This window comes from Schistocerca serialis, chromosome 10 (genome assembly GCF_023864345.2).
Source record: "Schistocerca serialis cubense isolate TAMUIC-IGC-003099 chromosome 10, iqSchSeri2.2, whole genome shotgun sequence".
Lineage (NCBI taxonomy): Eukaryota > Metazoa > Arthropoda > Insecta > Orthoptera > Acrididae > Schistocerca > Schistocerca serialis.
In genome coordinates, this window is record NC_064647.1 from 201,427,171 (window position 1) to 201,441,480 (window position 14,310).

Consider the following 14,310-nt stretch of genomic DNA (forward strand, 5'->3'; position numbering starts at 1 on the left):
CGTGTAGTCTGGAATTTTTGTAGTGTGTTAGGTATCACAAATGACATAGTAGAAATCCGAGCAGCGAGGGGTGAATGTGGGGTGTAGGTGTGTTTGAAGGTCACTTCTGTTTCTAGTATAAAACTACGGCTTTTAGCGACAACGTATCCTTGTACAAAATTTATCGTCTTAAATTTCCTACAAGAACGTTCTTGTTAATTTTTTTCTGTAGAACTAATAGTTTGCGGATCGCTAGAGAGAGGATATGAAATCTCGTGCGTGGTTTCTGAAGCCCAGCTGTAACATCCTGGTTGCAAGAAACGACGTCGTTACAGACAGCTGAATAACCGTGTATATTCAGTGGTTTGTTCAGTCATGACGCAAGAATCTTACATAGTTATGAGTGAAACTTTTACTTTCGTCAACATACATGATGATGTTATACCGTTAAAAGATTGTATAAATGTTTTTCTTCAGAAATCGAAACACAAAGAATTCTCACAATGATTATATATTGCATGGCAATCTCATTTAGATGGTCAGATCTGTATGCTTCACACAGACTGCATGTAGTGTGCACAACACATTGTAATGTTTATTGTATTTCATGGTTTTATAGAATTAAATATTCCAGAATACGAATCGAGAACAACTGCCAACATGAGGAACTCAAAAGTAATATCCTCGGAGTAGTAAAGGAACTTAATTGCTTAGTAAAAGCAAGTCTTCTGGTCCTGACGGTACACCAATTAGATTCCTTTCAGAGTATGCTGATGCAATAGCTCCTTGCTTTACAATCATATACAACCACTCGCTTGACCAAAGATCCGTACCCAAAGACTGGAAAGTAACGCAGGTCACGCCAGTATTCAGGAAAGGCATTAGGGCAATCCACTAAGATACAGGCCCATATCATAAAGGTCGATATGCAGTAGGATTTTGGATCATGCATTGTGTTCGTACATTGTGAATTACCTCGAAGAGGTAGATTTACAAAACATCGTTGTTGTGATACACAACTAGCTCTTTACTCACGCGAAGTGTTGAGTGCTATCGACAAGGAATTTCAAATTGATTCCGTTTAGATTTCCAGAAGGCTTTTGACACTGTACCTCACAAGCAGCTTGTTATCAAATGGATTACTTATCGAATATGGTCTCAGTTACGTGATTGGATTCGTGATTTCGTGTCGGAGTGATCACAGCAATAAGCACCTGACGGAAAGTTATCGAGTAAAACAGAAGTGATTTCCGGCGTTCCCTAGGTAGTGTTATACGCCCTCTGCTGTTCCTTATCCATACAAACAATTTTGAAAACAATCTGAGCTGCCGTCTTAGGTTGTTTGCAGATGATTCTGTCGTTTATAGTCTAGTAAAGTCATAAGAAGCTCAACCATTTCGAAAAGGCCCTGTGTGTGTGTGTGTGTGTGTGTGTGTGTGTTCTGTCGTGTGGTAATACGTTGATAAAGAGCTGTGGCAGATTCCTTGATGCGTAAGTCATTTTCAGCCAGGTGTCCGGTTACTTTTGATCACATAGTGTACTAATGTATATCTCCTATGAATATGAACGTCCTATCTCCTATAGTCGTTCAAGGTGTTCTGTTTCCTTTTTTACCTGAGTAAATACCATGCTACGTTGAATGAATTAACGAGAAAATCAGATATAGAAATATATGCAAGAATCACATACATTGAGGATCATAGCAAATGTTATCATTATTAATTTAAAGTAAGGAAACGAAATAAGAGGCATGATTTGACTGTATTTGTGTGCAAACTACTTTGAATGGGCATTTGTGCGAACTCGTTACACTTCTCCATTATCCCTGAAAGTTTATACTATCTCATTACCGAGCGAGGTGGCGCAGTGGCTAGCACGCTGGAGCAGCATTCGGGAGTACGACAGTTCAACACCGCGTCCGGCCATTATGATTTAGGTTTTCCATGATTTCCCTAAATTGGATCAGGCAAATGCCGGGATGGTTCCCTGGCGCGGCTCACTTCCTTCCCTAGACCGAAAGGACCGATGACCTCGCTGTTTGATCCTTCCTCTAAATCAACCAACCATCCATCATCATTGAATCCCTCTCTGTACTTTCCTCGGCGCAGTATTCTGCAAACTGCAGTACGCGAGCCACATGCGGCTCTTTGGCATTTTGAGTGTGGCTCCTCCACGAAATACCACGTGCGGGCGGGCGCATAAAGTCCGAATGAAACTTCGTGCCCTACACACAGAAGTAGGTTTTCGGCCTATCTCTTCGAAATAGGGGGATGAATAATGCTTTGAAGTCGGGTATATAAGATAATTTTTAAAGTGCTTAAGTTCATGCAATATCAAACAGTGGAAAGAATATCTCTTCCATTAAAGAATGTGGAACTGTTTCTCGTGAAATGTGGAAATAAGCTTCCGTTCGGGGGAAAGAAGAACATGTTAGATTAGCGTATTCGCGGTATTTTTGTTTTGCTCGTTGGTATTCTCCATGACAAAGGTTTATTTATCGATAGTCGTGCTTCATTTGTAGGTAGCTGTTGCTATTTGAGTTTACGTATTGTCGTTTTGTCGTCTGGAGATAGCGAGTGGAGCTGTGTACACTAGAAAATGGAGTGCCAAGGGGAGAAACCGGATCATTTCCGACATGTTCTTCCGTTTGAGTTCAGTGGAGGGCTGACAGCAGCAGAGGCAGCCGGAAACGTTTGCGTCGTGTATGGGGACAATGACGCTGGACAGAGCACGGCAAGATAATGGGTTTCTCATTTTAAGGAGAGTCGTTTTGACATTAGAGACTCTCCATGTTCAGGAAGACATTCGGGGTTAGATGAAGTTCATTTAAAAGAAGTAATCTACAATGAGGCAACGGCCTTGCCCCAGTGGATACACAGGGTCCCGTGAGATCACCGAAGTTAAGGGGGGGCGGGGGGGGGGGGGGGGGGTAGGACGTCAAACGGGCCGACTTGGAGCAGGAGAGGCACCACAGAACATTTTATTTTCTACTGTCTATACTTTTACAAATAAATTCATAAAACTTTGTCGGCATGACCAGGAAGGATTCAGGATTCACACTCATAGCAGTGGAAGCGCAAAAACGTAACAAAATAATTTTTTTTATATGAAATTTCATCATTTTTTCACTTACAGTTTGCTGCATTTATTGCTATAGGCACATTTTTCTTCAAAAGTAAGAGAGATTCTTTGATGAATTTTGCACAGCATACAAACCATACTTACAGGTGTATGAAACTCTAGAATTTTCCAAATCTATTAAAAACTGTGGTATAAATTGAGATAATTAACTACAAAATTGGATTTTTTTCTAAACATAAGGTTCAAAACGTAACGACTCAGTCATTTTTTCATAAATTAAATAGATTCTAGAGTTTCAGACACCTGTAAGTATGGTTTGTGTGCTGTGCAAAATTCATCGAACAGTCTCTCTTACTTATGAAGAAAAGTGTACCTATAGCAACAAATGCAGCCAATAGTAAGTGAAAAAATGATGAAATTTCATATGTAAAAAAAAATTATTTTGTTATGTTTTTGCGCTTCCACTGCTATGAGTGTGAATCCTGAATCCCTCCTGGTCATGCTGACAAAGTTTTATGAATTTACTTGTAAAAGTATAGACAGTGGAAATTAAAATGTCCTGTGGTGCCTCTCCTGCTCCAAGTCGGCCCGTTTGACGTCCTACGCCGCTTAAGCGCTGTCGGGCGTGGCGGCACTTGGATGGCCGACTATCCGGGCCGCCATGCGCTGTTGCCATTTTTCGGTGTGCAGTCACCCTCGTGATGCCAATTGAGGAGCTACTCGACCGAATAGTAGCGGCTTCGGTCAAAGCCAGCATGACGACCGCGAGAGCGGTGTGCTGACCACACGCCCTTCCTATCCGCATCCTCCACTGAGGATGACACGGCGGTCGGATGGTCCCGATGGGCCACTTGTGGCCTGGAGATGGAGTGTAGAATCTACAATGATGCAGGTCAGTGTACTGAAGAACTGGCAAATGTGATAAACTGCGACAATTCCACCAACGTACGACATTTGCATGCTATGGGGCAGGTTCAACAACGAGGCGTATGGATACACACGCTGTAAGCATAAATCACAAAAATCAGCGGGTTCCCATACGTGCATCTCTGCTTGCTCGTCGTCAGCTGTTTCGTGAACAGCACCGACTGTTCATATCCATATCGTCACTGGTGAACTTGAATTGTGTCTTTATGCTAACATAAGGAAAAGAAAGCATTGGTTGAGCCCAAACAAAGCACCAACTCCACGTGCTCGCATACACAAAAGATAATGTTATTCATGAGGTGGAACACAGACGGTATCGTGTACTACGAACTGCTTCCCCGAGGTGTAACAGTCACTGCTGACATTGTCTATCAGCAAGTGAGGCGTCTCGCAGACGCAGTCCAAGAACGACCAGCAACATTGCCTGAAGTGGTGCTATTACACGGTAACGCGCGCCCGCATTCTGCTACACTGACAAAAAACACTATACGGGTGCCGGGTTGGGAAGTCATTCCGCCGCCAATCACTTGATCTTGCGCCCTCAGATTTTCACCTGTTGCACTCTCTATCGAACAGCCTACAAAGAAATTACTTTACAGATGAAATTGCGCTCCGAACACGGCTCGACGAGTTCTCCGCCTCAAAACTACGTGATTACTCATGGAATCGAAAAATTACCCCAGCGTCGGCAGACTGTTGTAACTAGTGAAGAAGAATATACTACTGTTATGTTTATCTGTTATGTTTATTAAACATCACGGAAAAATGCTACGAACTTGTGCACTAACTCAATAAATATATTAAAAATGAATTAACATGAAAACATTTCGAAAGCGATTTAATAATAACAGTGAATCGGAATTAAACGAAACACATGATGATATAGGATAAGAGGTGTGACAGTAAGATTGTGCATCAACAAATAAAAATACTTGTAAATGTGACTAGTTTCCTTAATTCTACTTTTACGACTTACTTACTGTTTGCGCCTCTGTGTTTTAGAGGAGTGCGCTGAAGATATGTTGATTTTTAACATCTGAAATCGTATTCCTGACTCATAATCAGCTGAAAAAAACTAGTGTTTGCTGTTCTTCCCTTATTAGGGTCTACATATTCATGTGAACAACCATTTACAAGCATGAACCTGATCAAGAGTATATTGAAAAGTCGTCTCGGTCATGGAGACATGGGAATTCACCTACAATTCAAGAAAACATACTTAACATACGTTACTAACCCAAACTATCCAAGAAGTTACAAGGCAGTTTTTCACATTAGTTTTTGTCATTTATTGTCATAATTTAATTTTAGAGACACGTTTAAGTAATATCGAACTACAGTATCAAGTTTTAGTCAACGTATCTAAAGTTTAATTAAAATTTATAGCCTAACCATAAGTAAAATTTGTTAAGGTAATATTAGGGGGCGTTGTGAGGCGAAAGATTTAGTTGCTAGTGTTGAGAATGGCATGCTGAGAAGTTTGGACATGTGGAGGGATGAAAGAAGGGATGTAGACGAAACAAGTATGGAAGGCAAGTGTGAATGGAAGAGTTTGAAGGGTCGACCTCAGTGAATGTATTTCAGTCAGATGGAGGAATTTTTTGCAGTAAACAGCTTGGGAGTACCTTACAAAGGAACCTCCCCATCGCACCCCCCTCAGATTTAGTTATAAGTTGGCACAGTGTATAGCCCTTGAAAAACTGAACACAGATCAATCGAGAAAACAGGAAGAAGTTGTGTGGAACTATGAAAAAATTAGTAAAATATACAAACTGAGTAGTGCATGCGCAACATATGCAACATCAAGGAGTATGCAGCATAAGGAGCGCCGTGGTCCCGTGGTTAGCGTGTAGCTGCGGAACGAGAGATCCTTGGTTCACGTCTTGCCTCGAGTGAAAATTTTACTTTCTTAACTCTCGCAAAGTTATGATCTGTCCGTTCGTTCATTGACGTCTCTGTTCACTGTAAGAAGTTTAGTATCTGTGTTTTGCGACCGCACCGCAAAACCGTGCGATTAGTAGACGAAAGGACGTGCCTCTCCAATGGGAACCGAAAACATTTGATCGCAAGGTCATAGTTCAACCGATTCCTCCACAGGAAAACATCTGATATATTCTATACGACACTGGTGACGGCATGTGCGTCACATGACAGGAATGTGTTGTCGACCCACCTAACTTGTACACTTAGGGAATGAGTAAAAAGATTCTTCTACCTTGCCCGATTTAGGTTTTCTTGTGGATGTGATAATCACTCCGAAAAAAATGATGAAAACATAAGAGTTTGTCACATAAACTGAAAATAAAAATTTAAAGTTTTCACTCGAGAGAAGACTCGAACCTAGGACCTCTCGTTTGGTAGCTGCCCTCGCTAACCAAGGGACCACGGCGCTCCGTAACACCCACCGTCCTTGATGTTGCCCGTCTTCGCTTGGACTACTCAGTTTGTATATTTTACTAATTTTTTTCATAGTTCCACACAACTTCTTCCTGTTTTCTCGATTGATCTGTGTTCAGTTTTTCAAGGCCTATCCACTGTGCCAGCTTATAACTAAATCAGAGAGGGATGCGATGGGGAGGTTCCCTTGTTAGTAGCAATGTACCTACCTGCATATTCTGACGGGAAAAAATCGCAGTACCTGGAAGGACTTCTGCGACATAATTGAAAGTTGATAGGCGTGTTTCTACATCTGAAAGATGATTTCTATTCATACTTCTCGCCAGTCGTATTAGAGTCGTCTTACACTTGGGAGTTCGATCCTATAGCACTTACAGTGGTGATCTTGTAACTGTCATTATCTCTGGACTGCCTAACATACGTGGTTTTTTGGAAGTTATAGCTGATGTGTACAAATATGTAGTTGCACTTTCAAAACTATTCTAAGGTTTAATGCACCTTCTACATTAAATATACATATTTTCGCATTGCTAGCGTTAATTCTGAATCCGCAGATGAAACTTCAATTTAATGGTAATTACAGCAGAAAAGAATTGAATGGGAGTTCTGGTATTCAAATACATACCCCGCTAAGCAAACAAGTTATCTTTCTATTTAAATTTCTTTTATATCCAATTAAACCTAAGGAAACATAAAAAATGCAAGAACGAAGTCAAATGTAGCGTTCATAGTAGGGTCAAGTGTGATATAAAGTGAAACATGGAGAAATGGATAATCCAATATTAGTCACTGGAATCAAATGCTCGGATTGATTTCCTGATTTACCTGAAGGAAAATCCTCCATAACACCACAACATGGGAAAATAATACGATAAACGTGTAATTTGAATCATCATTAAATATTTCGTTCTCATCGTTTACAAACTCGCCGAGGATTATGTAAATCATTTGCCCCAAATGTTCGTCTTCTTCGCTGCACATTCTGAACACAAAATCAACACAAAACCTCACACGACCCACGGAATAGAGAGAACTTAAAAGTCAACCAACGCTTGCGGAACAAGAGACGATAACAAAAGATTTAAAAACGATGAATTTTTCCAGTGATACCTCTACTATCATCCAGCAAAAACTACGAAGCCTGCATACCTGACACATGTATGATACGGCGGAAAATCATCGTAACTGGTGTGACGTAGTATTAAGTCCGCTGCACATTCCCATTACTGATGTGAGAAAGGTGGTAAGATGCGTCCTAATATTATGTTGGACCTTTTTTGCCCTGCGTAACGCAGCACCTCGACGAGGCCTGGATTCAGTGCGTCGCTGGAGATGCCCTGCAGAAATATTGAGCCTCTATAGCCGCCCATAGCTACGAAAGTGTTGCCGGGGAAAGATTTTGTGCGTGAACTGACCACTCGATTATGTCCCATACATGTTCGACGGGACTCCCTCGTGTTATTCAAAATGTTCATCAAACCAATGGCAAACAATTGTAGCTCAGTGAACCAGCGCATTGTCATCCATAAAAATTCCACTGTTTGGGAAAATGAAGTCCATGAATGGTTGAAAATGGCCTCCAACTAGCCGAACATAGCCATTTACAGTCAATGATCGGTTCAATTGAACCAGAGGACTCAGTCCAATTCATGTACACACAGCGCACATCATTACAGAGCTACCAGAAGCATGCACAATGACTTGTTGACTCCATGGGTTCGTGGGATCTGCGCCACATTCGAAGCCCACCATCTGCTCTTACCAACTGAAACCTAGACTCATCTGACCAGGCCACCGTTTCCCAGTCTTCTACATCTACATCTACATCTACATCTACATCTACACTCCGCAAGCCACCTGACGGTATGTGGCGGAGGGTACCTTGAGTACCTCTATCGGTCCTCCCTCGTATTCCAGTCTCGTATTGTTCGTGAAAAGGATTGTCGGTATGCCTCTGTGTTGGCTCTAATCTCTCTGATTTTATCCTCATGGTATCTCCGCGATACATACGTAGGGGGGAGCAATATACTGCTTAACTCCTCGGTGAAGGTATTTTCTCGAAACTCCAACAAAAGCCCGTACCGAGCTACTGAGCGTCTCTCCTGCAAAGTCTTCCACTGGAGTTTGTCATCTCCGTAACGCTCTCGCGATTACTAAATGATCCTGTAACGAAGCGCGCTGCTCTCCGTTGGATCTTCTCCATCTCTTCTATCAACCCTATCTGGCACGGATCCCACACTGCTGAGCAGTATTCAAGCAGTGAGCGAACAAGCGTACTGTAACCTACTTCCTTTGTTTACGGATTGCACTTCCTTAGGATTCTCCCAATGAATCTCAGTCTGGCATCTGCTTTACCGACGATCAACTTTATATGATCATTCCATTTTAAATCACTCCTAATCCGTACTCCCAGATAATTTATGGAAATAACTGCTTCCAGTTGCTGACCTGCTATATTTTAGCTAAATGATAAGGGATCTTTCTTTCTATGTATTCGCAGCACATTACACGTGTCTACATTGAGATTCAATGGCCGTTCCCTGCACCGTGCGTCCATTCGCTGCAGATCCTCCTGCATTTCAGTACAGTTTTCCATTGTTACAATCTCTCGATATACTACAGCATCATCCACAAAAAGCCTCAGTGAACTTCCGATGTCATCCACAAGGTCATTTATGTATGTTGTGAATAGCAACGGTCCTACGACACTCCCCTGCGGCACACCTGAAATCACTCTTACTTCGGAAGACTTCTCTCCATTGAGAATGACATGCTGCGTTCTGTTATCTAGAAACTCTTGAATCCAATCACACAATTGGTTTGATAGTGCGTATGCTCTTACTTTGTTCATTAAACGACTGTGGGGAACTGTATCGAACGCCTTGCGGAAGTAAAGAAACACGGCATCTACCTGGGAACCCGTGTCTATGGCCCTCTGAGTCTCGTGGGTGAATAGCGCGTCTCTGGTCCAACTGACATGGCCACGAGCCCGGGAGAGGCGCTGCAGGCGACTTCGAGCAAGTCAGCAGAGGCAATCTCGTCGGTCGACTGCTGGCATAGCCCATTTACGCAAAATTTCGCCGCACCGTCCTAAATCATTGATTTCCTGCACTGAATTTTGCGGTTATTGCACGCAGTGTTGCTTGTCTGTTAGCACCGACAACTCCACGCAAACGCCGCTGCTCTCGGTCGTTAAGTGGACGCCGTCAACCACTGTGTTGGCCGTGGTGAGAGGCAATGCCCGAAATTTGGTATTCTCGACATACTGTTAACACTGTGGATATCGGAAAATTGAATACCCCAACGATATCCCAAATGGACTGTCCCAGGCGTCTAGCTCCAACTACCATTTCGCTTTCAATGTCTGTTAATTGCCGCTGTGTGGCCATAATGACGTCGGAATGCTTTTCAAATGGATCAGCTGAGTACAAACGACACTGCCCTTTCATACCTGGTGTATGCGATACCACCGCCGTTTGTATATGTGCATATCGCTACCCCACGACTTTTGTTACCTGACAATGTTACATGAGCCGTACGCTAAATCTTAAAGAAACGGTGGTTTACTGGGTTTTCAAGCAAAATATATTTACTGAACAAGACAGTCACAAGTCAAGATGTACACTTATTTAGGAAACAGTTTTTTAAGAGAAAGCTGCCATCGGGTTTATTTGCAATTATAGCAAATGAAGCTGAGCCTAAGCTGATGACCGACAGGAAAAAAAGAAGAAGAAAACATGCTCGTTCGGTAGAGCAATTGCCCTTGAAAGGCGGAGGTGTCAGGTTCGAGTCCCGAACCCACACAGTAGTAATCTGCCAGTATCTAAGAAAGGTTTCTCTCATTTAGGAAAGATTTCCTTGGAATCTCCAAGCTACATACTGTATCCTGAATGAGATTTTCACTCTGCAGCGGAGTGTGCGCTGATATGAAACTTCCTGGAAGATTAAAACTGTGTGCTGGACCGAGACTCGAACTCGGGACCTTTTCCTTTCTCGGGCAAGCGCTCTACCAACTGAGCTCTACCCAAGCACGACTCCCGCCACGTCCTCACAGCTTTCCTTCTGCCAGTACGGTATCCTTTTTATTCCCGTCGTCGTGTTTTTGTTCCCCAAAGGGACGTAAAATAAAGACTTCGAAAGTGTGTTTAGAGACCAACGACATGCAGTGGAGAGGAACAGCGAAGCGTGCTACGCCGTCCAGTGAGTCGTGGTGCGTGCGCACGTGCTGGGGACACGCCACCTGCTGGCGCCAGTCCAGCAGTCACCGGCCAAGGCTGGCGGCACAACTGGCACGCCACTAGCCTACCTGCAGGTCCCCCCCCCCCTCCCCCGTCCCCTTTCCACGCTTCTTCTAAGTAACCACTTTTCAGCTCATGTGGTTCTGCACGTAACCCCTATACTGCGTAGTTTTCTTCTGATAGTGTGCAGATCTTAATACACCCTGATGAGTCAAACATTATTACCAATGCCCCTGGTTAATGACGTGGGGCCGGCCGCGGTGGTCGAGCGGTTCTAGGCGCTTCAGTCCGGAGCCGCGCGACTGCTACGGTCGCAGGTTCGAATCCTGCCTCGGGCATGGATGTGTCTGGTGTCCTTAGGTTAGTTGGGTTTAAGTAGTTCTAAGTTCTAGGGGACTGATGACTTCCGATGTTAAGTCCCATAGTGCTCAGAGCCATTTAAACCATTTTGATGACGCCGGAGACATGTAATGCGCTATATCTGTGGTCGGCAAACACATTCGTCAAAAGAGCTAAATGTCAACAGTACAATGAATGAAATGTCTTGAAAGTTACGTTTTTAAACTGAAAATACACTGACAGAAAAAATATCGGAACACCAAAAAATAATTAATGTATAGTTATGAAATTTTACGAATACATTCCGCTAGTTAGCATGTTTATGTGATTAAACAATGTCAGATCACAAGATAATGCAAGCGCGAGATAACCATTGCAGTCTGGAACCGCGCGACAGCTACTGTCGCAGGTTCGAATCTTGCCTCGGGCATGGATGTGTTTGATGTCCTTAGGTTAGTTAGGTTTAAGTAGTTCTAAGTTCTAAGTTCTAAGTGCTCAGAGCCATTTGAACCATTTTTGAAACCACTGCAGTAATGAAATACTTGTACATTAATAAATGGTGTAACCGGCAGAATGCTGACTTCAAAAGTGCAGACGTGCATGCATTGTGTTGTATGGATGCCGGATGTCAGTTTATGGGATGGAGTCCCATGCCCATTCCAGTTGGTCGTCAATACAGGGATGCTGTTTGTGGATGACGCTGTAGTTGTCATCCGACGGTGTGCTATATGGAGACAGATCTGGTGATGGGGCAGTCCAAGGCAACGTGTTGACACCATGTTAAGCACGTTGGGTTACAACAGCGGCATGTGGGCGAGCGTTATCTTGTTGGAAAACACTCCGTGGAATGCTGTTCGTGAATGACAGCACAACAGGTCGAACCACCGAACTGACCTAACAAATTGGAAGCCAGATTGCGTGCGATAGCCACGAGAGTGCTCCTACTGTCATACGAAATCGCTTCACAGACCATAAACTCCTGGTGTAGATACAGTGTGCCTAGCAGACTGGTTAGTTGCAGGCATTCAACTGTCCTAACCAACACACTGGCACCGAGGCTGTACCAGCTTTCATCAGAAAACACAACAGATCCCCATCCCGCCGGCCGGCCGCTGGTGGCCGAGCGGTTCTGGCGCTACAGTCTAGAACCGCGCGACCGCTACGGTCGCAGGTTCGAATCCTGCCTCGGGCATGGGTGTGTGTGTTGTCCTTAGGTTAGTTGGGTTTAAGTAGTTCTAAGTGACTTATGACCTCAGCAGTTGAGTCCCATAGTGCTCAGAGCCATTTGAACCATTTGAACCCCACCCCGCCCTCCAATGAATGATCCCTGATGACACTGAAGTCGAAAATCGAAGTGGTTTAGGGTCAGTGGAATGCGCTCTACAGGGTATCTAGCTCGGTCCTATCCCTACTTTACTAATGAGTTAGTTTGTTAAACATTTGACTTTAAGCATGTAAGCACGAAAAAATCATAGGAAAGGTTTGAAGTCCATTAGGAAGGTTAGTTCTCTCCTAATGAAATTCTGGATTAACATAGTGTGCGTAATTTGAGTTCTGTTTTGAGCATTAGCTCGTTTTTCACGCACCTCAATGTTTATGACATCATATCTTCTAAGCTGTGTCTCGTACACACGATATTATTTTGGAGGCACATTCGGTGGTATATTTAGATACTGTCTGCAAAGTACGTTGCGAATAGAGATGGTAATAAACAAGTAAGAAGTTGAAACATCATTTCTGGTGCTTAAGTTTACTCTGCATGAAAAGCGAAAATGTAGTAAGCAATAAATCTGTTTCGTTCCACAATTTTGTGGGGGGGGGGGGGGTGTCAGCGAGAAAAAGTTTTGTAAAGGTTCGAAATTTTGTGAAAAGTTTCTTGGAAGTCGCTAAATGCTCTTATAGACGAATGATTACTGTCCGCCCCGTCTGTTACGCTGCTTTAAGGAAAACTTGTATTTTCTAACTGTAGTATTTGCTCATTGTGTCAGACTTTTAACGTCAGATTATACCTCTTGATGAGCTGATTATGACAGCATTTTAAAATTTTAAATTCAGCTAATAACACGCGAAATATTAGAACTCGAATATTTGTTGCCCCTCTAAGCCTTTAGACAGGCAACCCGCAACTAGGTTAAGGTTCCGTGCTAGCGGTTTAATAATACAGTCAAATGCAACTCAGGATTATGTATTCCAGCTGAATGTTATGTTGATATTCTGAAACTTGTGTATATGATGTGTTTTTAAAAATGTATATTCTTAGTTAAAATTTGAGTACAAAATATAAGAATAGAAAAAGAACCTTCTTAAGTCTTACAATTTTTGTTGTTTTCAGAGTTAAATTTTTCTTTTAAAGTGTTTCTTCTTATTCTTTCTTCAGAATTCCTGCGTGTTAACCTACTCCAAGCTTTACGAGTGTTATTGCCAGTGTATTGCCAAATAATGTTTTTAAGTTACCAACTCTTTTGGTAGATCACTTCCTTATAGGTAATTAATTCGATAAATTTATTATTGCCTCTCATATTATTTACGTAGATGACATACTTTCCAGGTAGGCCTATCCACATTACAGTGTAATTCTTTGTGATGGGATAAGTCTGGACTTGGGACGAAGTGGGAAGTCTGTCGTGCACATGCTTTCGGACCGCCTTGTTAACAGAGCAGGACTATAATCCATCTCGGGTTGTTTAAATGACAACAGACAGGGAAACGGCGAAGAGCGAAATCAACTCATCCACGTCAGGTGTGTTAATCAGTGTCACTAAGTCGTTTTCCGTGGAGCTGATCCTTCGCTGCATTGTATTCTTAACAACTCTGTGCCATGCTGATGTAATGTCACATGTGTATATTTTAAATGTGTTGTTTCTGCACACTGTATCCCAGCAGGTGTATGGTTGATTGGATTCTATATTGTTTAGGAAAACCAGTCCTAAGCAAAGAAGGGGTTGCTGAAATGTGGAAGGAGTATATACACTCTGTCAAATTCTCGTAGTACTACGTCCCTCATCTCATCGTCATCTATGTCTTATATATATATATATATATATATATATATATATATATATATATATATAAGACCCAGATGAACATGAGATGAGGGACATGGTACTACGAGAAGAATTTGACTGGGTACTGAAAGGCCTAAGTCGAAACAAGGCCCCAGGAGTGCAGGATACTTCATCAGAGATTTGTAAAAATGACAATGACATATCACTCCATGTTAATGTAATACTGTAAGTACCAGGAATCCTTCTCATATTTTGTAATACAAGATTCTCCTAATATATATTAAACTCTATTCTTGACTTATGTTTCATACCTTTTAATATAAATTACGATGTTCATTGTCCTC